Source organism: Balaenoptera physalus, assembly GCF_965194825.1.
Source record: "Balaenoptera physalus genome assembly, chromosome: 2".
NCBI classification, from domain to species: Eukaryota; Metazoa; Chordata; class Mammalia; order Artiodactyla; family Balaenopteridae; genus Balaenoptera; species Balaenoptera physalus.
The window spans coordinates 34,872,918-34,899,140 of record NC_138883.1 but is presented as its reverse complement, the minus strand read 5'-3'; the positions used below and the strand labels follow the sequence as shown (position 1 = coordinate 34,899,140).

The window sequence follows — 26,223 nt, the reverse complement described above, 5'->3', positions numbered from 1 at the left end:
TACTAGAGCCAATCAATGAATTTGGTAAAGTTGCAGGATACAAAATTAATGCACAGAAATGTCTTGCATTCCTATACACTAACAACGAAAGATCAGAGAGAGAAATTAAGGAAACAATCCCATTCACCATTGCAACAAAAAGAATAAAATACCTAGGAATAAACCTACCTAAGGAGCTAAAAGACCTGTATGCAGAAAACTATAAGACACTGCTGAAAGAAATCAAAGATGACACAAACAGATGGAGAGATATACCATGTTCTTGGATTGGAAGAATCAACATTGTGAAAATGACTCTACTACCCAAAGCAATCTACAGATTCAATGCAATCCCTATCAAATAACCAGTGGCATTTTTTACAAAACTAGAACAAAAAAATCTTAAAATTTGTATGGAAACACAAAAGACCCCGAATAGCCAAAGCAGTCTTGAGGGAAAAAAACGGAGCTGGAGGAATCAGACTCCCTGACTTCAGACTATACTACAAAGCTACAGTAATCAAGACAATATGGTACTGGTGCAAAAACAGAAATATAGATCAATGGAACAGGATAGAAAGCCCAGAGATAAACTCAAGCACCTATGGTCAACTAATCTATGACAAAGGAGGCAAGGATATACAATGGAGAAAAGACAGTCTCTTCAATAAGTGGTGCTGGGAAAACTGGACAGCCACATGTAAAAGAATGAAATTAGAACACTCCCTAACACCATACACAAAAATAAACTCAAAATGGATTAGAGAGACCTAAATGTAAGACCGGACACTATAAAACTCTTAGAGGAAAACATAGGAAGAACACTCTTTGACATAAATCACAGCAAGATCTTTTTTGACCCACCTCCTAGAGTAATGGAAATAAAAACAAAAATAAACAAGTGGGGCCTAATGAAACTTCAAAGCTTTTGCACAGCAAAGGAAACCATAAACAAGACGAAAAGACAACCCTCAGAATGGGAGAAAATATTTGCAAACTAATCAACAGACAAAGGATTAATCTCCAAAACATATAAACAGCTCATGCAGCTCGATATTAAAAAAAACAAACAACCCAATCCAAAAATGGGCAGAAGACCTAAATAGACATTTCTCCCAAGAAGACATACAGATGGCCAAGAAGCACATGAAAAGCTGCTCAACATCACTAATTATTAGAGAAATGCAAATCAAAACTACAATGAGGTATCACCTCACACCAGTTAGAATGGGCATCATCAGAAAATCTACTAACAACAAATGCTGGAGAGGGTGTGTAGAAAAGGGAACCCTCCTGCACTGTTGGTGGGAATGTAAATTGATACAGCCACTATGGAGAACAGTATGGAGGTTCCTTAAAAAACTAAAAATAGAACTACCATATGACCCAACAATCCTACTACTGGGCATACACCCAGAGAAAACCATAATTCAAAAAGACACATGCACCCCAATGTTCATTGCAGCACTATTTACAATAGCCAGGTCATGGATGCAACCTAAATGCCCATTGACAGATGAATGGTTAAAGCAGATGTGATATATATATACATACACAATGGAATATTACTCAGCCATAAAAAGGAACGAAATTTGGTCATTTTTAGAGACGTGGATGGATCTAGAGACTGTTATACAGAGTGAAGTTAGTCAGAAAGAGAAAAACAAATATCATATATTAACGCATATATGTGGAACCTAGAAAAATGGTACAGATGCACCAGTTTGCAAGGCAGAAATAGAGACAGAGATATAGAGAACAAACGTATGGACGCCAACGGGGGAGTGTGGTGGGGATAGTGGTGGTTGTGGGATGAATTGGGAGATTGGGATTGACATATATACACTAATATGTATAAAATAGATAACTAATAAGAACTTGTATAAAAAGTAAATTAATTAAATTAAATTAAGAAAAAATTTAACAAAATTAAGCCAACTGATTAAATATATCATTATAATAAATGATTTTGGTGACTGAATGAAAAAAAAAAAGAATAAGGACAAGTAGTTAATGCATACAGTGTCGGGCACTGTTCTAAGCACTTTACATATACGTTTCATTTAGTCCCTATAACCACTGGAGGTAGCTAATTTTATTATCCTCAATTTATAGATGAGGAAATTGAGTCTTAGAGAAATTAAGTAACTTTCTTCTGATTAAACATCTAGTAAATGTTAGGGCGGTTTGTTCAAACTCAGGCAGAGAGAGAAGTAAAATATTGCATGTGAGAGCCCTGGGACACTCCAACTTTTAGCATTCAGGGGGATATAAAAAAGAACCAGCGAAGGAGAATGAACAGGAGGATCCAGTGGGTAGGACAAGAAGCTAGAGTGGTATTGCAGGAGCCCAGAGGACAAAATGGAGAAAATGCTCAACGGTGTCAAACGCTGCTGGCAGGTCAAGGAAGATGAGGACTGAGCATTGACCTTTGCATTTAGGAAAGTGACTCTTAAGAAAGGCTGTTTTGACTCAGTGGTGGAGTTAAATCTCAATCAGAGTGAGTGCAAGAGAGGCTAGAAGAGGCATTAGAGTTCAGCTCTTTGGAGTTCAGCACAGGTACCACTCCAGACTCAGTCACAGACAGGTATTCATTCACATATGGATATGAATCAAAGTGACAGGTGAGATTAACACACTAACAAAATAGAGATTTGATTGGGAGCTTGGTGAGGAAAAGATGTGGGTCACTTTATAGCCCTGTTCAAGGAGAACAAATTTGATTTCCTTTCTCTTGGCATTCAGTCTTGGACTTCCCTTCATTAGAAAAATTTCCAAGCTCCAAATTTGCCTACTACCTCTCTGCAAAATAAAAATTCTCCTGGGTCATGTTTTATTTACCTATACATCTTCAGCCTAGCAAAGGACCAACTAAGAAGGGTACAAATAAAAGTGTGATAAATGACTAATATCCTACCCTGAAGTTATTGCAGACTACTTGCTGTTCCCATATAAGCCCATGTCTGTCTCTGTGGACTGTACTCAAGTCATTCAAATTGATTAAAAATTTTATATCTATCTTTCTAAAGCCATGTATAAGATCTCGGTTTTCCTATTACTGTGGGTATTTTCATTGTAGTTTACTCTCTGTCCCTCTCTCTACCCCCCTGTCATTAGAAGTTAGTAAAGCTTCTCTTAGTATAAGACTACCTTTCTCTAAGTCCATAGAGCACCTTATTTTCATTTACCATATTTTCCCTTGTATCTTACCTGTATGAACTTGCCTGCCTTTTCCCTTTCCTCACCTTTTTATAGTCCAGGACAGGAGCTGTCACATGTTTTGATTCCCTACAGCCCAGTTCTTAGCACATAGGAAGTACTCAGTATACATTTTTTAAAATAATGAGTGAATATTTATTAAAGTCAGTTGAGTTGAATGATACTGACCTATACTGAATGATACTGGTGCTAACTCAGACAGTGGGACCTCCCATTCCACATGGCAACAACTGCATAGTGTTCTTAGCTTAGGGACATAATATTTTTAGCTAGGTTTATGAAAGGTTAAGAAGTACTATAAAATATCAAAATAATAATAACTAAACCCAATTAAATTAGAAAAGTTCATGGTTTGTTGGTTCGCTTTCTGGGTTTTTTTGCATTGATAAAAATTTTAGATATTTGTTTAATAATTAATGTACCTACTAATTTGTTGTTTCATAACTTCTCATATCTGAATCAGTGAGTATTCTTCTTTTAATTTACATTATTTCTGATCATCTGGTTCATACAATTATAAGGTGATTAGGCTATTAATTCAGTTACGAAAACTCAGATTTCACTAGTACACAGAGGTGATAAGATCAAAGGGATATAATAGCCTTAGTTACGAATTTCACATATAACGGTTAATGAATCTTGAAAACTGAGATTTCAGACCTGTTGCAAATATCTGAAATGCAATATTAATATATTTCCCCCAAGCCTTTAATGAAATAAACAGCACAACATTTTATTACATCAACATGTAATAGAAGTTGTTGTCAGATGATGGACTGAACAGATGCCAAGATGAGGAAGGAGGAAGGGTATTTACTATGGTTACTCTGCACCGTTCACTTGATTTTACAGTTTGGCTTTCATTATTCATCCAAAGTTCTTAGTTATAAATTTGCCAGGGTGATTCAGTGGGTAAAGTGCCGTCTGACAGGGGGGTTTAAACCACAGATTGCCCATTTCATTCTATTTGGGGATGAATATTATATTTTCTTAACTCCCTATGCTATCCATGTTAGATTACATATGCAGAGGCTTCCAGAATCTTAAAACTAGAAAAAAGTAAAAGTAGTTAACTTGTTAATTTACACATGAGAAAATTTAGGCCCAGGAAACTTGTCACGCACCCAAATCACGGAACTAGTTAATTTCAAAGCTAAAACTCAAATCCAATCACCTTGCCTCCAGTTTCTATACCTTCCATTCTTCCAGCTATCCTTCATTTTTTTGCACACGAGACCAGTAATTTGAGTGATTTTGGGATTCCAGGAATGGCTCTATTTACCAGAGAATAAATTTTTTATTTGCCATAGGTTCTACCCTTTTTTAAGATGAAAATACCTTTAGAAAGTAAAAATAATAATTAACATTTGTATAGCATTTCACAAAGAAATTTCCACATATTTTGAGGTCAGTAGCTGCTATCTCACAGAGAGTTGTCAGCATTTTATTAGGATGGAGTTCTGTGACAGAGGAGTCCAAGCAGCTTGGGAAGCAAGGCTAGGTAGTTGGAGGGTTCATTTGGGTGGGGTCTTTCGCAAAACTGCTTGAGGCCAGGCAGTTGGAAGGGATGGGTAGAGAGACTACTTCTAAGGAGGCCGTTTCTTTGAACAGCTAGATCAGTGGTTCTCAAATGGAGGTGAGTTTGTCTCCCAGAAGATCTTTGACAACGTTTAGAGGCATTTTTGATGGTCACAAATGGGGGTAGTGGTGCTGTTGGTATCTAGTGGGTAAGAGAGCAGGGGTGCTGCTACACATCCTAAATTGCACAGGACAGCCCCCAAAGAAAGAATTATTTGGTCCAAATGCCAATAGCGCTGAGGTTGAGAAACCCCGAGCTAAAGGGGAAAAAAATTCATTGAGGAACCAAAGGAAATTTCTTGAATTATTACTTATTTTATGCATTTAAGAACTTAGAAAATGAACTAGGTCTCTCTTCACACGCACACACAAACCTTTTTTTTTTTTTTTTCCTTTCCTTTTTGGATATGGCTGTTTCCAGGGAATCCTGAAGACTGTTTATCTGGATTTCCTTGCGTTGGATGTGGGTTGAGCCAGGGACTTGAGTTTTGTGAAACAGCTGTGGCCCTTGGCACCTTCCTGTCTGGTTTTCAGAACTCGGTCCTACGTACTAGCTTTGTGGCGTCTTCCGTGGTAGCAGATAATTCTTTTGTGGGACACTACACACATCCAGGTGTTCAGGTATGTCGTGGTTCTTTTTTAGACAAATGTTATATTGCGTGATGTGTGTCACCGGACACGAGGAGTCGCCTCAAGAGGAATCAGATTTTCTTCAGGAGCTGACAGACATTCAGGGCGAGAAGAAAAGTCTGTAAGAGCGTTAACCCGCCCATTGCGTCTTAAGGAAACCTCACGTCCTCCCATAACCTGGCCCGCGGACTCAAGCCGAAAGCTGTTCCACAGCGACTGAGCGCAAACTTCGCTTTTTCCACTTGAGGCGCGCGAGTGCGCGCGCGATCCGGCCCCCGGAGCTGCGGAGCGGACCAATGAGCGGGCCCTTTCTCCGCGCCGGCTCGGGATTGGGCGAACCGCGCCAGCCTCTCTGCCTAACAGCGTCGGGAGCGCGTGCGCGGTCTCGCGCGGTCTCGAGGTGGAGTCGCTGGGGGCGGCGGCGGCGACGGCGGCGACTGGCGGTGGGGCGGGGGCGGGGACTAAGGATTGTGAGGTGGGGAATCGCGAGTTTCTGGATTCTTTATCCGGTATTTTAAGTGCTGCGGGGGAACTGTCGTTTCTGCAGTGTTTGCGAGAGGCCGGGGCAGGAGAAGTGGAGGCCGCCGTGGCGCGGAGGTAAGAGGCGGACCGGCAGCGGCTCGGTGTGGAGGTCTTAATCAACAGGTCCCAGCGAGCGGCCGGGGGAGGGGCGGCCGGGCTCACCCCCTCCCCCACGCGCCGGGCCCGGGCGGGACCCTGGGCTGCTGCAGGCAGCCGGCGCCGGGCCGGCAGCGGAGGGCGTGAGCCCAACCTTTGTCCCTCGGAGGAACGCTGTCTGGCTGTGCCCGCTCCCTCTGGCTTGGCGAACGACTCACCTCGGCGGGGGCTCCTGCCCGGCCGGCCCGAGGTGCAGGGAGGCGCCTTCTCTCTGCGCCCGCGCTCCCGAGTTCGCGACTCTCCTGACTCCCTCCAGGCAGGGTCCGGGAGATCGGCGGGGCGAAGAACACTTCTCCTTTAGAAGACGGAATGTAGTCGGCGTTTCTCTGCCCGACTCAGCTGCTGGTATTCGGCTGCTCGCTGCATTCTTTAAACAAATAAACAAACAACTTGCTTCTTCGTAACCATTTTCAAGAAGAGCCTAATCGTCTTCATGGTTTCTGATAATTTACTGTAAGTTTGCAAGGTGAACTTTGAAGCCTGTAAATTGTTGTAAGCTGCTTTTAATGAGATGCTTTAAACAATCTTTGGTGCAAATTATGTAACTTCCTAATGATAATAACTCACCTCTGTTTAGTTGATTGACATACGGTAAGGTGTTCGGAATTTAGGTTTCGGTCGAAAGGTTTTTCTTGGCATTTGGCGCTGAAATTAAAATCTGATAGCTAGAAGGTTTCTAGAAGTAGTACATAGTGTGTGTTTTGTCTCCATACTCGTTTAGGATTGTGAGAATTTAGATTTGGAAAGCCTGTAGCACAACAATTTTGAAATTTTGATTTTAATGACAAGATGAAAGGAGTTAATATTTCTGTTTTTTTTTAAAGTGTGTATGTTAATGATAGTATTCTAATTATGCCTTTGGATTATACCGGAAGTTAGTAACGTAATAAATTCTGCAATAGGAACAAATGGCATGTCGGTTATTGGTGTCTTTTAAGTATTAGTACTGGGATAATGAAATTGTCAAATAAGCTTTTTGGATTATGAACTACTGATTTTTTACTAGATTCCTGTGGACTTGGCATATTACAATTTTTTTTTTTTTTTTATGGCTGCGTTGGGTCTTCGTTGCTGAGAGCAGGCTTTCTCTAGTCGCAGCGAGCGGGGGCTACTCTTCGTTGTGGTGTGCGGGCTTCTCATTGCAGTGGCTTCTCATGTTGCGGAGCACGGGCTCTAGGCGTGCAGGCTTCAGTAGTTGTGGCGCGCGGGCTCAGTAGTTGTGGCGCGCGGGCTCTACAGCGCAGGCTCAGTAGTTGTGGCGCACGGGCTTAGTTGCTCCGCGGCCCTTGGGATCTTCCCGGACCAGGGCTCGAACCTTTGTCCCCTGCGTTGGCAGGCGGATTCTTAACCGCTGTGCCACTAGGGAAGTCCCTATAAGTTTTAAAAGGCTTTTTATACTATTGTAGCAGGTGAAAGCTATTAAATTATAATGTAGGAACTCTGTAGGTGACACAGGCAAAAAATACGGAAAGCAATTTGTCGTTTTATCTTTGTTAAAACAAAATCAAGTAAATCTTACCATGTACTTCAATGACTTTTGGCCAGACTAATCTGAACTTGACAAGATGGACTCATTAATATTAACTTGTTTAGAATGTTAAAATGCGAAGGGGTATGAGGGTTACCCAAGTCAGTAGGGTGAGTTTAGGAGTTTGTATGGTCTTTCTAAATTATTATTATATGATTAAAAAGCTCATCACAGACATGCCAAGAAATTTGGTCCATTTTTTTGTATCAGTGTTCTTGTTGAGTTGGAAATAATCTTAGTCTTTGTATAGTCTAACCTCTTCCTTTTCCAGGAAAAGGAAGGTGAGATTTATAGACAGACTAGTTAGTGGCAGAGTTGGAACTAAGTGCTAACATGCTTGCCTTCAGATTCCAAGTACAGTGTTCTTTTCACTATATACTGTTGTTAAATAAACAAACCAATAAGTTACCCTTCTTTGATTTTTTTTTTTCATCATGCATTTTCTTTCCTTTTCTTTTTTAAATAACCACTAACCACAATTAATTCATTCCCTGACTGAAGGGTTGTTTTCAGTTTTTCAATATTTCGAACAATGTTTAATGAACATCCTTGTGCATATCCCCTTGAGCACGTTTGTGAAGTTTTCCCTAGAATGAATTGCTGGGCCATAGGTTGATGTGCATTTTCACCTTTACTAGCTGCAGCCAAATTATCCTCTAAAGTTGTAACAATTTACATACCTGACAACAGTATATGAGTCATCCTTGTCCAAACTTGGAATTGTCAGATTGGCATTGTCAGATTTTTAAATTTGTGCCAATGTGATGGGTGACAAATGATATAATTATTTTCCTTCTTTCACAGAGGTTTTAACTTTATTTTTAATTTACATGAAGTGAAATTAACTTTTTGTTGTACAGTTGTCTTGACAAATGTATAGAGCTGTGCAACTACCAAAATCAAGATACACAACAGTTCCAGCACCTGAAATTCCCTTGAGCTGCTCTTTTGTAGTCAGCTCTTCCCCCACCCTTAACCCCTGGCATCTGATGTTGTCTTTCCCTGTAGTTTGTCTTTTCTAGAATATCAGGTAATGGAATCATACAGTGTTTAGCCTTTTGAGTCTGGCTTCTTTCATTTAACGTAATACATCTGAGTGTCCGTCCATGTTGTTGAGTGTATCAGCAGTTCCTTCTGTTGTATTGCTGAATGTAGTATTCCATTGTATGGATGTATCACAATTTATTTATCCATCCACCAGTTGAAAGACATTTGAGTTTTTTGTTTGTTTGTTTGGACTATGAGTAAAGCTGCTATAAATCTTTGCCAACAGGTTTTTACGTGAACATAAGTCTTCATTTCTCTTGGATAAGCACCTCCAAGTGAAATTTCTGGGAAGTGTATGTTTATTTAAAAAAAAGCAGAAACAAAAAACTGTGGTGCGCCGAATAATGGCCCACAAAGATGTTCTAATCCCTAGAACCTGTGAATAAATTAGGTTACATGGCAAAGGTGAATGAAAGTTGCAGATGGAATTAATCAATTGACTTTAGGGAGTTTATCCTGGGATTATCCAGGTGCTGTGCTGGTGTATCCTGAAGGTCCTTAAAGGGGAAAGAGAAGATAGAGTCAGAAAGATGTAACAATGAAAGCAGGGACAGAGAAATGCAGAGTTCTTGGTTTTGAGGTTGGAGAATTTGGGGCATAAGTTAAGGAATGTGGTGGTCTCTAAAAGCAGGAAAAGGCCAGGAAATGGATTAACCTTTAGAACTCCCAGAAAAGACTGTAGCTCTGCCAGCAACTTGATTTTAGCCCAGAGAGACCTGTGTCAGATGTTTAACCTACAGAACCTGAGAATAATAAATTTACGTTGTTTTAAGCCACTAAATTTGTGGTAATTTTTTAAAGCAGCATAGGAAACTATACACTGTAAAACTGGTTTTCCAAAGAGGCTGAATTGTAGTCCCACTGGCAATGTATGAGTGTTCCAGTTACTTTACATCCTCATCAACACTTGGTATGATCAACCTTTTTAATTTTAGTCACTCTAATAGGTATATAGCAGTATTTCATTGGGGTTTTTATTTGCATTTTTCTCATGAATAATGATGATGATCATCTCTTATGTGCTTATTTGCCATCTGTATGTCTTTGGTGAAGTGTCCAAATTCCAAATCTTTTCCCATTTTTAAATTGAATTTTCTTTTATTTTCTGGCTGCGTTGGGTCTTCGTTGCTGTGCGTAGGCTTTCTCTAGTTGCGGCGAGCAGGGGCTACTCTTGGTTGCGGTGCATGGGCTTCTCATTGCAGTGGCTTCTCTTGTTGAGGAGCACGGGCTCTAGGCATGCGGGCTCAGTATTTGTGGCTCGTGGACTCTAGAGCGTAGGCTTAGTAGTTGTGGCCCACAGGCTTAGTTGCTCCGCGGCATGTGGGATCTTCCTGGACCAGGGCTCAAACCCGTGTTCCCTGCATTGGCAGGCGGATTCTTAACCACTGTGCCACCAGGGAAGTCCTGAGTTAATTTTTGTATAAAGAAAGGTTTAGGTTGAGTTTCATTTATTCAGTTGTTCCATGACCATTTGTTGAAAAGACTATTCTTCTCCATGGAATTGCCTTTGTCTCTTGGTCAAAAACCATTTGACTACATTTGTGTGGGTCTATTTCTAGACTCCTGTATTCCATTGATCTATTTTTTTTGCCAATATCGTAGTGTCTTGATTAATATAGCTTTAAAATTAAGGCTTGAAATCAGGTAATGTGAGTTCTCCAACTTGTTTTTCCTCCAAAACTGTTTTAGCTGTTTTAGTTCTTTTGCTTAAATTTTAGAATCAACTTGTTGATATATCAAAAAAAATTCTGCTAGGATTTTGATTGAGACCGTATTAAATCTATAGATTAACTTGATAATTGACATCTTAACAAGATAGAGTTTTCCAATCTATGAACATGGTATTTCTCTCCATTTGTTTAAGTCTTTGATTTCTTTCATGAATGTTTTGTAGTTTTCAACATGTAGATCCTGCAAATATTAGATGTATACCTAAGCATTTCAGTTTTTTAGACCTATTGTAAATGATCATTTTTAAAAACTTGGGTTTCCAGTTGATCATTGCTAGTATGTAGAAATACAATTGATTTTTGTATGTTGACTTTGTATCCTGCGTTTTTGCTAAACTCATAACTTTTAGGAGTTTTTTCCTGTAGATTTCTTGGGATTTGTCTAAGGAGATAGTTATGTCATCTATGAATAGAGAAATGTTTCTTTCTTTCTAATATGTATGTCTTTTCTTTTTCTTGACTTTTTGCAGTCTAGGAGTTCCAGTGAGATATTGATTAGGAATGTTGAAAGGGAACATCCTTGCCTTATTCACAATCTTAAAGCATTCAGTCTTTCACCTTTAAAATATAATGTTAGATGTAGGTCATTTTGTAGATTCTCTAAATCAGATTAAGGAAGTTTCCTTCTGTTCTGAGGTTGCTGAGGGTTTGGGTTTTTTTTTTTTTTTTTAAATCATGAATGGATATTGGATTTTGTCAGATGCTTTTCTGCATCTATTGAGGTGACCATTTGAATTTTTTTTCTTTAATCTGTTAATATGGTGAATTACACTGATTAATTTTTAAATGTTGATGCAGCCTTGCATGTTTCTGGGAATAACTCTAGCGTTGTTGCAAACTAAATCATTTTGGATTATTTTTCTTTGACATTAACATTTTTCTTAAAAATAAACAAGGAGGGCTTCCCTGGTGGCGCAGTGGTTGAGAATCTGCCTGCTAATGCAGGGAACACGGGTTCGAGCCCTGGTCTGGGAGGATCCCACATGCCGCGGAGCGGCTGGGCCCGTGAGCCATAATTGCTGAGCCTGCGCGTCTGGAGCCTGTGCTCCGCAGCAAGAGAGGCCGCGATGGTGAGAGGCCCGCGCACAGCGATGAAGAGTGACCCCCACTTGCCGCAACTAGTGAAAGCCCTCGCGCAGAAACGAAGACCCAACATAGCCATAAATTAAAAATAAATAAATAAATAAAAATTTAAAAAAAAAAAAAAAAAAAAAAAAAATAAACAAGGAAACTGAACATAAGATTTTGTGAACCAAAGTGTTTATAAAGTCAGATAAATTAAGGTATTCATTAACAGTTGTGTAAATTTTACATGTTGGTAGGACTTAAGTTTTCTTGATCTGTCTATACTGGAGTTTATAGACTGTACCACTGGAGGACTCTTCTTTAAAATTACTAAATGGAGAAAGAAAATATTATTTGTGGCACTGTACTCAAGCATTCCTCATGCTGGCTTAATTTAGGCAAGTTGTTTAAATGTATTTGGATAGTAAGTATATTTTGAATGAAGATAAAATGATTTAATTAGGAGATTTTTTTTACTTGGAATGAAAACAACCCCAGGAAAAAAACAAGCTCCTTCCTCAACACCGGAAGGTCAATTATAGACCCTTGAGTGATCACATAAATGTTTGGCTTGGTCCAAGTATAATGAATTAAGTGAATGTATTAAAAAGTGTGAAGTGAAATATAAAATAAAGTACTTAAAAAGCCAGGCTCTGTTTTGCTATACTGAAGATATTCTTTCGTGAAAAATGTGGGTACATAGTAAAAAGATGCATGCTTATTAAATATACTTTATTATGTTGAATTGTGAAGTTTTTCCTCCATCAGTTCAGGCTACAGAAGACAGTTTAATTATTAAGAATAAGGTTTCATGGGGAGTTCCCTGGTGGTCCAGTGGTTAGGACTCTGTGCTTCCACTGCAGGGGGCACGGGTTCGATCCCTGGTCGGGGAACTGAGATCCCACATGCTGTGCAGCGTGGCTAAAAAAAAAAAAAAAAAGAATAAGGTTTCAGTAACTTCATAATCAAGCTGTTTAATTTTATTATTTTTATAAATTTGGGCTTATATGATTTAACCACTATAAAAATTCAAGCAATTTCTCTCAGATAATTTTAAAGTTCCTTAAGTTATTACTTGTCTCAAAGACCCTAAACATCGAAGTTTTGAGGGCTCTGAGGTTCTTGGCATTATTGATCCTTTAAGGCAGGGGTTGACAAATTTCTTTAAAGGGCAAGATAGTGAATATTTTAAGCTTTGTAGATCATATAATTTCTGTTGCAGGTCCTCAACTCTGCTGTTACAGTGCAAAGATGGCCAAACGAATGTGACTGTGTTCCAGTAAAACTTTGTTTATTCAAAACAATGTATGCCTGATTTGGCCTATGGGCTTAGTTTGCCTACTTTGGTTTTGGGCAAAAAGTTAGCAGGAGAAATGAAAATAATTATAGTAATGTAGCAGAAAGACCCTTAGGGTCAGCTGAGTTGGGAGGTTATTCCATGCTGTAATTCCCAGCCAAGCCCTCACTTTCCTTATCTATAACATGTGGCCACCTCGGAAGATGATTTAAAAGGTTAAAAATAGGGTATATGGAAGGCACTGAGCAAAATATTCTGACACATAGTAGATACTCAATAAATATTTTCTCCCACCATCCCACCATTTTATATTATTTTACAGTGTGTAGTATATCTAATTAGTTATTCCAAATATTAGAAATTATAGTTGTGTTTATATTTATAGCTAAATTGCCTTTTGAATTATGCTTTTTGGCCATATAAGTTTTAACTGTTTGGTTTCACAATAGTATCAGAAACTTCACATGAAAAAAATTGAGAATTTGTGTTGAAATATAATTTCATGTTTTGAGGATTTTACATTGTCACAAAAAATGTTTGATAATGTCACTTAAAATGCATTACTTTGATTTGACCTAAGAAGTAGGTTTTCTGTATTTTGTGTGCTTCAGAAGTGCCTTTAAGACTGCATTCATTTAAGTTAATTGACTGCCTTCTGTGAGTGCACTGAACTAGGTGCTCTGCTAGGATTTGGTTGTACTTAAAAAGTACCCATATTTAGGTACTCATTTTTGCGTAATGTTTGGGACATAAGGGAAGCGTCAGAAAGTTGTTTTTCTTTCTTTCTGAATTTCTGTCAAGATAAAGCTGGATTCGAGATTTTTAACTCCCCTCCAAAAAAAAGTTTTGTGCTCCTTCACAGATCAGAGGCAGAGATGCCACATAGGTGGATGTTGAAATAATTTTGCGCCAGTAGTTGGTGGCAGGACTAGGGTTGGATCTCACATACCAGATTCATAATCTTTTTAGTACTCTTTTCATTGCACCATTGCCTGGTTTATTAGCTCTGTTACCACCTGCATCTGGACTCCCAGAAATCTAGTTTTCTTGTCCCACGTTCTCCATTTTCCTCCTAAAGCTTAAACAGAAGCTGTTGCAAAGTCTTATCAAATTTTACTAAGAAAACATTATATTATTATTTAAATACAGTTATAGCTTAGAATATAATTGTATTATACTTAATATGAAAGAAAAGTTTGCTGTTTTTAAGCAGATTTTAAAAATTCTTTACATTGGTTATATTATCTGTATGATATTTATGTATAAGGAGTTGGTTTTCCTTTGTTCTATAAGTAATCATCATTCACTTTTGCACACTTTTGTCTGCCTCAGATTTCCTAACTAGTTTATTCAGAAAATTATAGGTAAATACTGAATACTTACAATGTGAAGACTTTGGGCAGGATATAGAGAAGTATTAGATAAAGTCACTGCCCTCAAAGGTCTGGCTTTGAAATAAGTATGGGCAGTCCCTTAGAGATAGGTTGGATTAAGAGAATTTAATAGTTGTTTGAAACGGGCAGAGTCACAGAATTGCTCAAATAATATGCAAATAAATTGTAGGATTGTACTTGTAATGTTACAGAATTATAAGTTTATTTAAAAAAAAATAATGTATCACAATTTATTTAACTGTATTACTGTTGGTGAGTTGTTTCTATCTTTTGGTTATTATGAGTAATGTTACCATGAATGTCTTTGCATGTTTAGTCTATCAAGGTTAATACGTACATGTGTTTCTCTAGGGCTGTGCTCTCTAGTATGGTAGCCATTAGCCACATATGACTATTTATTTATTTATTTACTTATCTTTGAATTTCATTTATTTTTTTATACAGCAGGTTCTTATTAGTTATCTATTTTCTACATATTAGTGTATATATGTCAATCCCAATCATGACTATCTAAATTTAAATTAACTAAAATTAAAAATTCAGCTCTTCAGTTACACTAGCCACATTTCAAGTGCTTCATAACCATATATGGCCAGTGGCTATGTTATTATTGCACAATGCAGATATAGAGTATTTCCATTATTGCAGAAAGTTCTATTGGACATCACTGTTCAAAGTATATAATTAGGAATGAAATTGCTGGATGATAGCATAGGGGAATGGTCAACTTACTAGATAATGCCATACTCTTTTAGCGTAAACTGTTGAGTTTCTTCAAATTGCCTCACATTGAAAACTGTAAATTCTACTTTATAAATACTGGACATGTAAACTTAACTGTCTATTAATCTTTTGTGAATCTTATGGTCGTTTGGCCCTGTCCCCCAAAACACACACACTGTTGTGCATATCAGGGAATTCATGGAAATTAGATCATGAACCCCAGAGTTAAACCTCTGACCCAAGTGATTTGTCTGAGAACTATACAAATAAGCTGCAGGTGTTTTTCAAAATGATTCACTTAAGAGTAATCAGTAGATACCTAAGAGTTTATGAAAGGAAATTTGATGGTTCTTTGTATGCATCTTAAAGGGATAGTGTTCCTTTTATGTCTTATCCTTTTATACTTTTATACTTAATTTTATACTTAAATTTTATAGTGAGAGTAGTCGTGCATTTGGCTAAATTACAGTACTTTTTGCTTTCCCCTAACTCCTATCCAGAACTGTATCCCTTGCCCCATCTCTTAATGTGTCATGCAGTATGCTATATCCTTTGTATATAGTTTTTTTAAAAAAATTTATTTTATTTATTTATTTTTGGCTGCATTGGGTCTTCATTGCTGCACGCGGGCTTTCTCTAGTTGCGGTGAGCAGGGGCTACTCTTCGTTGCGGTGCGTGGGCTTCTCATGGCGGTGGCTTCTCTTGTTGTGGAGCAAGGGCTCTAGGCGCGCGGGCTTCAGTAGTTGTGGTGCACGGGCTTAGTTGCTCCACGGCATGTGGGATCTTCCTGGACCAGGGCTCGAATCCGTGTCCCCTGCATTGGCAGGTGGATTCTTAACCACTGTACCACCGGGGAAGTCCTGTATATAGTTTTAAACATTAACAACTTTGTGACTGAACAGAGACGCAGAGAGATTATTTTATCCAGAGTCTTATTGTAACTGATAGCAGGTATTTGAATTCAGTTTGACTCCAAAGCCCTTGGATTTTTCTGCTTTGTATTTTAGCCTGCCTTAAGACTTACCTTGTTTAACACTGTCTTTTTGGTAAGATTAAAATCTTTTTTTAGGAAAACCATCTTTAATTTAGTGTTTAAATTGTACTTGAATTAAAGTGAAGAACTTTGAACCTGTAAATTGTAAGCTCCTTAAGGGTAGGGGCTATGCCTTTTTATTTTAGTATCTCACTGCTTAATATGACACAAGGTAGGTGCAGGTTATCAATTTGTACTTTTTAATCATTTACTTGTTAAACCTTAGCCTTACTTGTGAGTTTCATCCCAGAGACTGTTCTAGTCTAGTTACCTCCTGTAACCTGAGAGAATTTGAGGTTCAAAACAATTCCATTTATCCTTTGTTGGCTGTAAGTGTGTTTAATGATAGGTGGAGGGTTCTTGATTCACTTTATTTACAAAGATATAAGCATGAACAGATGAACTTGCTCATGGCTTTGACTTGCTTTTTTGTGGGCTCTTACTGATAGACATAGTTACAAACCTTGTGCCGATTAAGTACTCAGACTAGTGCTGAAATGCCTTCTTGACTTGTGTGTGACTCTGGGCAGTTTTACCTGTGAAAATCTGATTAGTTATCTGCAGAATAAGGAATGTTGTACTTGTGGGGGGTTGTACTTGTGCCTGATTCAGAAGGCTGTAGGGGAGGAAAAAACTTTTTCTCTTTCCTCCTAGGTTCATTGTCCGGGGCCCTGTAAATTAAACTGACAAAAGACAGATTAACAGGAGAAATGGTTTATTACTTATACATATGGAGACCTTCAGAGAAAAGAATTGAAGACCAAAGAAGCAGAGAGACTGAATGATAAATTGTGGAATCGAGACAAGACAAAGGAAAAGAGGCTTTTAAGGGCTGTAAATTGTGGGAAGGTAATTATGTGGGGGGAACTAACAGAATATAAAGGTTATTTTAGTAAGGTTTGTTATGCAGATTTAAGTTGGTGTCATCTGCTTTGATAAGAGTCAACTCCCAGTCCTCTTTATGGTACCTTTACAAACGGAAATTCATGCTAGCTTTAAAAAGGGAAATTTATGCTGTGCTTTTTAAGCCTGATAGGGGAGGACAGTTTTTTTTTCCTGTGTCTGTTTCTTAATTGCCTTTAGCTCAAAATAATCCTTATGCCAAAGTGTCACATTTTGGGGTGGAATATTCTGCTCCCCTTCAGAGTCTTTATTTTGAGGATTAATTGAGATGATGTATCAAGAATGATTAGTGAGAGGGCAGACAGCAGAAGCAAGAAGAGCTACAATCCTGCAGCCTGTGGAACAAAAACCACATTCACAGAGAGATAGAAAAGATGAAAAGCAGAAGGCTATGTACCAGATGAAGGAACAAGATAAAACCCCAGAAAAACAACTAGATGAAGTGGAGATAGGCAACCTTCCAGAAAAAGAATTCAGAATAATGATAGCGAAGATGATCCAGGACCGTGGAAAAAGAATGGAGGCAGGGGCTTCCCTGGTGGCGCAGTGGTTGGGAGTCTGCCTGCCAATGCGGGGGACGCGGGTTCGGGCCCTGGTCTGGGGGGATCCCGCATGCCGCGGAGCAGCTGGGCCCGTGAGCCACGGCTGCTGAGCCTGCGCGTCTGGAGCCTGTGCTCCGCAACGGGAGAGGCCGCGATGGTGGGAGGCCCGCGCACCGCGATGAGGAGTGGCCCCCGCTTGCCGCAACTGGGGAAGGCCCTCGCACAGAAACGAAGACCCAACACAGCCAAAAATAAATAAATTAAAAAAAAAAAAAAAAAAAGAATGGAGGCAAAGACTGAGAAGATGCAAGAAATGTTTAACAAAGACCTAGAAGAATTAAAGAACAAACACCTAGAAGAAATAAAAAACAAACAGAGATAAACAATACAGTAACTGAAATGAAAAATACACTAGAAGGAATCAATAGCAGAATAACTGAGGCAGAAGAACGGATAAGTGACCTGGAAGACAGAATGGTGGAATTCACTGCCGCAGAACAGAATAAAGAAAAAAGAATGAAAAGAAATGAAGACAGCCTAAGAGACCTCTGGGACAACATTAAACGTAACAACATTTGCATTATAGGGCTCCCAGAAGGAGAAGAGAGAGAGAAAGGACCCAAGAAAATATGTGAAGAGATTATAGTCGAAAACTTCCCTAACATGGGAAAGGAAATAGCCACCCAAGTCCAGGAAGCGCAGAGAGTCCCAGGCAGGATAAACCCAAGGAGAAACATGCCAAGACACATAGTAATCAAATTGACAAAAATTAAAGACAAAGAAAAATTATTGACAGCAACAAGGGCAAAATGAAAAATAACATACAAGGGAACTCCCATAAGGTTAACAGCTGATTTCTCACCAGAAACTCTACAAGCCAGAAGAGAGTGGCACGATATATTTAAAGTGATGAAAGGGAAGAACCTACAACCAAGATTACTCTACCCGGCAAGGATCTCATTCAGATTTGACGGAGAAATCAAAAGCTTTACAGACAAGCAAAAGCTAAGAGAATTCAGCACCACCAAACCAGCTCTACAACAAATGCTAAAGGAACTTGTCTAAGCAGGAAACACAAGAGAAGAAAAAGACCCACAAAAACAAACCCATAACAATTAAGAAAATGGTAATAGGAACATACATATCAATAATTACCTTAAACATGAATGGATTAAATGCTCCAACCAAAAGACACAGGCTCGCTGAATGGATACCAAAATAAGACCCATCTATATGCTGTCTACAAGAGACCCACTTCAGACCTACGGACACATATAGACTGAAAGTGAGGGGATGGAAAAAGATATTCCATGCAAATGGAAATCAAAAGAAAGCTGGAGTAGCAATACTCGTATCAGATAAAATAGACTTTAAAATAAAGAATGTTACAAGAGACAAGGAAGGACACTACATAATGATCAAGGGATCAATCCAAGAAGAAGATATAACAATTATAAATATATGTGCACCCAACATAGGAGCACCTCAATACATAAGGCAACTGCTAACAGCTATAAAAGAGGAAATCGATAGTAACACAATAGTAGTGGGGGAGTTTAACACCTCACTTACACCAATGGACAGATCATCGAAACAGAAAATTAATAAGGAAACACAAGCTTTAAATGACACAATAGACCAGATAGATTTCATTGATATTTATAGGACATTCCATCCAAACACAGCAGATTACACTTTCTTCTCAAGTGCTTATGGAACATTTTCCAGGGTAGATCATATCTTGGGTCACAAATCAAGCCTTGGTAAATTTAAGAAAATTGAAATCGTATCAAGTATCTTTTCCGACCACAACACTATGAGACTAGATATCAATTACAGAAAAAAATCTGAAAAAAGAAAAAAAATACAAACACATGGAGGCTAAACAATATGTTACTAAATAACCAAGAGAACACTGTAGAAATCAAAGAGGATATCAAGAAATACCTAGAGACAAATGACAATGAAAACACAACGATCCAAAACCTATGGGATGCAGCAAAAGCAGTACTAAGATGGAAGTTTATAGCAATACAAGCCTACCTCAAGTTAACAAGAAAAATGTCAAATAAACAATCTAACCTTACACCTAAAGGAACTAGAGAAAGAAGAACAAACAAAACCCAAAGTTAGTAGAAGGAAAGAAATCATAAAGATCTGAGCATAAGTAAACGAAATAGAAACTAATCAATAGCAAAGAACAGTAAAACTAAAAGCTGGTTCTTTGAGAAGATAAACAAAATTCATAAATATTTAGCCAGACTCATCAAGAAAAAGAGGGAGAGAACTCAAATCAGTAAAATTAGAAATGAAAAGGGAGACGTTACAACACACACCACAGTAATACAAAGCATCCTAAGAGACTACTGCAAGCAACTCTATGCCAATAAAATGGACAATCTGGAAAAAATGGACAGATTCTTAGAAAAGTGTAAACTTCCAAGACTGAACCAGGAAGAAATAGAAAATATGAACAGACCAATCACAAGTAATGAAATTGAAACTGTGATTAAATACCTTCCAACAAACAAAAGTCCAGGACCAGATGGCTTCATAGGTGAATTCTATCAAACATTTAGAGAAGAGCTAACACCCATCCTTCTCAAACTCTTCCAAAAAATTGCAGAGGAAGGAGCACTCCCAAACTCATTCTATGAGGCCACCATCACCCTGATACCAAAACCAGACAAAGATACTACAAAAAAACAAAATTACAGACCAATATCACTGATGAATACAGATGCAGAAATCCTTAACAAAATACTAGCAAACAGAATCCAACAACACATTAAAAGGATCATACACCACGATCAAGTGGGATTTATCCCAGGGATGCAAGGATTCTTCAGTATATGCAAATCAATCAATGTGATACACCGTATTAAATTGAAGAAAAAAATCTGTATGATCATCTCAATGGATGCAGAAAAAGCTTTTGACAAAATTCAACACCCATTTATGATACAGACTCTCCAGAAAGTTGGCATAGAGGGATCCTACCTCAGCATAATAAAGGCCATATACAACAAACCCACAGCAAACATCATTCTCAATGGTGAAAAACTGAAAGCATTTCCTCTAAGATCAGGAACAAGACAAGGATGTCTACTCTCGCCACTATTATTCAACGTAGTTTTGGAAGTCCTAGCCACGGCCATCAGAGAAGAAAAAGAAAAGGAATACAAATTGGAAAAGAAGAAGTAAAACTGTCACTGTTTGCAGATGACATGATACTATACATAGAGAATCCTAAAGATGCCGCCAGAAAACTACTAGAGCTAATCAATGAATTTGGTAAAGTTGCAGGATACAAAATTAATGCACAGAAATCTCTTGCATTCCTATACACGAATGATGAAAAATCTGAAAGAGAAATTAAGGAAACACTCCCATTTACCACTGCAACAGAAAGAATAAAATACCTAGGAATAAACCTACCTAGGAAGACAAAAGACCTGTATGCAGAAAACTGTAAGACACTGATGAAAGAAATTAAAGATGATACAAACAGATGGAGAGATAAACCATGTTCTTGGATTAGAAGAATCAATTTTGTGACAATGACTATACTACCCAAAGCAATCTACAGATTCAATGCAATCCCTATCAAATTACCAATGGCATTTTTTTACAGAACTAGAGCAAAAAATCTTAAAATTTGTATGGATACACAAAAGACCCCGAATAGCCAAAGCAGTCTTGAGGGAAGAAAATGGAACTGGACGAATCAGGCTCCCGGACTTCAGACTATACTACAAAGCTACAGTAATCAAGACAGTATGGTACTGGCACAAAAACAGAAATATAGATCAATGGAACAGAATAGAAAGCCCAGAGACAAACCCATGCACCTATGGTCAACTAATCTATGATAAAGGAGGCAAGGATGTTCAGTGGAGAAAAGACAGTCTCTTCAGTAAGTGGTGCTGGGAAAACTGGACAGCTACATGTAAAAGAATGGAGTTAGAATACTCCCTAACAGCATACACAAAAATAAACTCAAAACGGATTAGAAATCTTAACGTAAGAGTGGACCCTATAAAACTCTTAGAGGAAAACATAGGAAGAACACTGTGACGTAAATCACAGCAAGATCTTTTTTGATCCACTTCCTAGAGTGATGGAAATAAAAACAAAAATAAAGTAATGGGACCTTATGAAACTTAAAAGCTTTTGCACAGCAAAGGAAACCATAAACAAAACAAAAAGACAACCCTCAGAATAGGAGAAAATATTTGCAAACCAATCAACAGACAAAGGATTAATCTCCAAAATATATAAACAGCTCATGCAGCTCAATATTAAAAAAACAACCCAATGCAAAAATGGGCAGAAGACCTAAATAGACATTTCTCCAAAGAAGACATACAGATGGCCAAGAAGCATGTGAAAAACTGCTCAACATCACTAATTATTAGAGAAATGCAAATCAAAACTACAATGAGATATCACCTCACACCAGTTAGAATGGGCATCATCAGAAAATCTACTAACAACAAATGCTGGAGAGGGTGTGGAGAAAAGGGAACCCTCTTGCAGTGTTGGTGGGAATGTGAATTGATACATCCACTATGGAGAACAGTATGGAGGTTCCTTAAAAAACTAAAAATAGAATTACCATATGACCCAGCAATCCCACTACTGGGCATATACCCAGAGAAAACCATAATTCAAGAAGACACATGCACCCCAGTGTTCATTGCAGCACTATTTAATAGCCAGGTCATGGAAGCAACCTAAATGCCCATCGACAGATGAATGGATAAAGAAGATGTGGTACATATATACAATGGAATATTACTCAGCCATAAAAATGAACAAAATTGGGTCATTTGTAGAGATGTGGATGGATCTAGAGACTGTCATACAGAGTGAAGTAACTCAGAAAGAGAAAAACAAATATCGTATATTAACGCATATATATGGAGCCTAGAAAAATGGTACAGATGAACTGGTTTGCAGGGCAGAAATAGAGACAGAGATGTAGAGAACAAATGTATGGACATCAAGAGGGGAAAGTGGCGTGGGAGCATGGTGGTGGTGTGATGAATTGGGAGATTGGGATTGACATATATACACTAATATGTATAAGATGAGTAACTAATAAGAACCTGCTGTATAAAAAAATAAATAAAAGTTAAGAAAAAGAATGATTAGCATACTACTTGGTGTATATTAAGCACTTCATAAATGCTTATCCATAGATAAGAGATAGGAAGAATACAAAACTGGTTTATGATGTTTACATGGAATAACAATGAACTGCGTTATGTTTTAATAAATATACTTTGAATAGATTGTATGATTATTAATAATTTGATTAAGCAGTTTTATAGGAATTGTGTGAATTGGTTGTCATAGACTGAGTCAGTGATGAATAATTATAATTGTGTCTTGAGGTAGAGCTTTTTTCATCTCTGAAATAATAGTGAAAGTCAATGGGGGAAAACAATTTGTTGCTTTATTTATAAACAGCTTATGTATGTAGTGAGATCAAGTTCTACTCAGCTTTATCAGTTTCTCTTATTGACTCTCAAGCATTACTCTAGGGTAATTTTTACTAGGTCATTTTTACTACACATGTTTAAAATAGGCTTAAAAAGTAAAAGTTTGTAGAGTTTGAGTTTCATTAGGGAGATTTAAAATTTTATGTTTAGAAAGCATTTGTTCAATTTTACTCATGTCAGTGTGCTTGCATTAGTGTTTTGTTTACTTTTTTTCCTTTTGTGTAATGGAAGCCTTTCATATTTGTCTTGGGTCTTATATTCTTTCCCATTTATACAAGTTTTCTTAGAATGCTCTTCCTCTACAGGTAATTCCTATAGCATTTTTGCCGTTGTAGTATAGCACTTATCAAATACCATTGCAGTTCTATAGGGGTTTTGTTTGTTTGCTTGTATACTTACCTGTTTTCCATACTAGAATTTAAGTTCCTTAAGGATAAAGACTGCCTTAGCAGTCTTTTTTTGCCAATGACTATCCCATGTTTTTGTACCAAATGGGTACTTACATTGTTGCACGAATGTGTAGTTTAGTAACCCTTCATAACTATAGTATTTCTGTACAGTAATCTTTAAGATTGACCTTTTGTTCTTATTTCTTGTTGCCTAATATCCCCTTTATGTTTTCCTGCCTTCTAAGACTGTCTGGTCAAAATCAGATCATTACTCATACCCAGACATCAGTCAACAATTCTATAGTACTGAAAGCTCAGTGGATTCTAAACTTGGTGACATTTTTATCCTCATCAGTCTTCTTCATTCTCAAATTTTCCTTTCCCGTTTTGATGATACAACTCTACTTCTGGTTCTGAAAATATTCTCTGTTGATTATTAATTTTGCTTAATGTTCTTCTAATAATTCTGAAATGGTATTTCTTCAATGACAAGGCAAATTCTTTTTTTTTTTTTTTTTTTAATGGCCAGTTGTTGAATTGTATACCAATAAGCCATCTAGGTAGAGGTTATCATCTACTAATTTGCTGACGTTTGGAGTATATTTTTTGTTCTCTAGTAAGCTATACATCACTTGAGGTCAAAATTTAGTATCTCTTACAATGTATTTTTAGAGACCTGCAACTTGTGACACATGTGTTTCAGGGAAAGTAATTGACTAAAGGATTGACACCTAAGATTAAAGGGGAAGGAGAAAATCTATATAAAATAGGCATAGAAATAGGCATCTAGAAGGCAAAACAATAGCCATGTGTTTGGTAATTAGGACTCTTTGAGTTTGTGATTATGCATTATTAATATGATGAAAGATGAACTTGACTTACTATATTGTAAAGTATTAGCGGTCCCTTTTGGAATTTTTCTTAAAACTAATGTTCTTATTCCATTGGTAAGCTGGTTTCCTCTCATTTTTAAATTAAAGATGTAATGTATGCATTTTTGTGTGGTAGAGGAAATCCTGACTTCAAAAGAGTCATGATCCTAAGGATTGCTTAAGTGCCTTATTTAGAAATTCTTATTTATTGTTGCATTGTTTATAAAATTGTTTAGGGCCTTGGGGATAATATTTTGATTCCTTTTCTTTGCCTGATGGTTCTAGAACTCTTGAAAGGACTTTGTTGCTTCTGCTAATTTTTATGTACTTTAAGAAGGTAGTTGTAATTTTAAAAGTTTCTACTTTTTTTTTCTTTCAAAAAAGTATTATCTGTGTGTTTTTTCTCCCAAATTATGAAAGTAACACTTTTTTTGTCAATATTTTGTAAGATATCCAAATTGTACAGAAGACAGACCTGAGAGGTCTGTTATCCTTACTTTTCAGAGATAGTAAGTGAAAACAGTATTGCATATATTCTTCCAGATTTTTTGTTAATAACTTTATAAATGTATTTTTATGTCATTTATAAAAATGGGATGATATATAAGCACCATTTGGAAACCTAATTTATTCACTTGCCTTTGTTCCATGTTAGTTGATATAGGGCTTCATGCTCTAGTAACCACATTAAAAAATTTTGAAAGAAACGGGTGACATTCCTTTTTTTTTTTTTTTTTAAGCTGCGCTGCGTGGCTTGCAGGATTTCAGTTTCCTGACCAGGGATTGAGCCCAGGCCATAGCAGTGAAAGCCTGAAATCCTAACCATTAGACCACCAGGGGACTCCCTTAATAGTATATTCTATTTAACACAATGTCTAAAAAAATTACCATCTCTACATGTGTTAAATACAAAAAATAATGAGATGTTTTACATTCTTTTCCCCACACTGAGTCTTCAAAATCTAGTGTGTATTTTATACTGATGGCACATCTCAATTAGAATGATAAACTTTCATTGGAAATACTTGATCTGTATTTAGAGTTTTTAAAATTTACAGTTGAAAAAGTAGAGTAACATACCCCAATTTTTCCAAACATACTTTATAGGATAAATTTCTAGAAAAGGAATTGATAGTGAAGGTTTATTTAAAATTTTTGGCATATAGTTGCAAAATTGTCCTGTATAACATTGTACTGATTTATGTAAGAGTCAACAGTACATAATGTCTGTTTTCCTATATTGTTTCCAACACTGGACATGATTGGTCACTCACACAGACACACAAAAACCGTATACCAAAGTGAATATTTTTACATATTTATGCTACTTTTTTTTTCTTCCTACCTTAATTGGAAGAAAAGGGCCATTCTCACTGTAAATGTTTCCTTGCAGAGAACAACAAAAAGGCAGAGCCAGAAGTCATGAGCAGCTGGGAGGAATTAAGGTAGGGGGCAAGGATGCAAAAGAATAACTCAAAGAGGATGTGATCTGCTCTAGTACCAAGTAAATCATGGTCTTAACAAATTTACCTCGTGTACCCTTTCTGAGGAAACTATTGAAGGTCTCTCAAAAAGAAGGGTGTCGATAAAGAGGAAAGAGGTGAGGAGAATTTATCAGGGTAAGGATGAACAAATGAAGATGACTTAGAGAATAAATTCAGACTGGAGCGTGTTTTTGTCAGATTCCATGCAGAAAACAGATGGCAGAATCAGCCTGAGTAATGGAAGACAGTTTAATCAATGGACCGTTCACAAAGGTGTGGGTTGGGTTAAGGGAGCTAACAAGGATGGTGAAGCACCCAGGGTTAGCAATAGCAAGCAGCCAGCTAAGCCTGGGCCTAAAAGGGCAAAGGTGGAAGTAGTTATTGGCATTTACAAGAGCTCCTGCTGTAGGAGAGGGGCCACTGGATGAGAACTGGGGCCTTAGAAGAACATACTGCCTACCAAACTACAGGAGGAAGTGAGGGGGCTGAAGAACCCAACCACTCTCTCCTCCTTTCCAGTGGGTACTTCTCCCTGGCTGAACCCATGGGAAGCCAGAGGACAAGAGAACATGGGTAATACAGTCTGTAGAGGTCAGCCTTTTTGGATGTGGAGCTGATGGAGAAG

At 37.7% G+C, this 26,223-nt stretch overlaps 1 protein-coding gene across 9 annotated transcripts in view; it reads left to right on the top strand.

The window, feature by feature from the left end:
* Positions 1 to 5,845: 5,845 nt before the first annotated feature.
* The window catches only part of PALS1 (protein associated with LIN7 1, MAGUK p55 family member), a 105,486-nt gene continuing 85,108 nt past the window's right edge, over positions 5,846 to 26,223 (top strand). For 7 of the 9 annotated variants that reach the window (XR_014261028.1, XR_014261029.1, XM_082451640.1 and 4 more), the window contains exon 1: positions 5,846 to 6,003. The gene's annotated coding sequence lies outside the window, so the exon portion shown is untranslated. The remainder of the gene's footprint in view (positions 6,004 to 26,223) is intronic. The other 2 variants (XM_082451638.1, XM_082451643.1) reach the window with 2 other exon arrangements.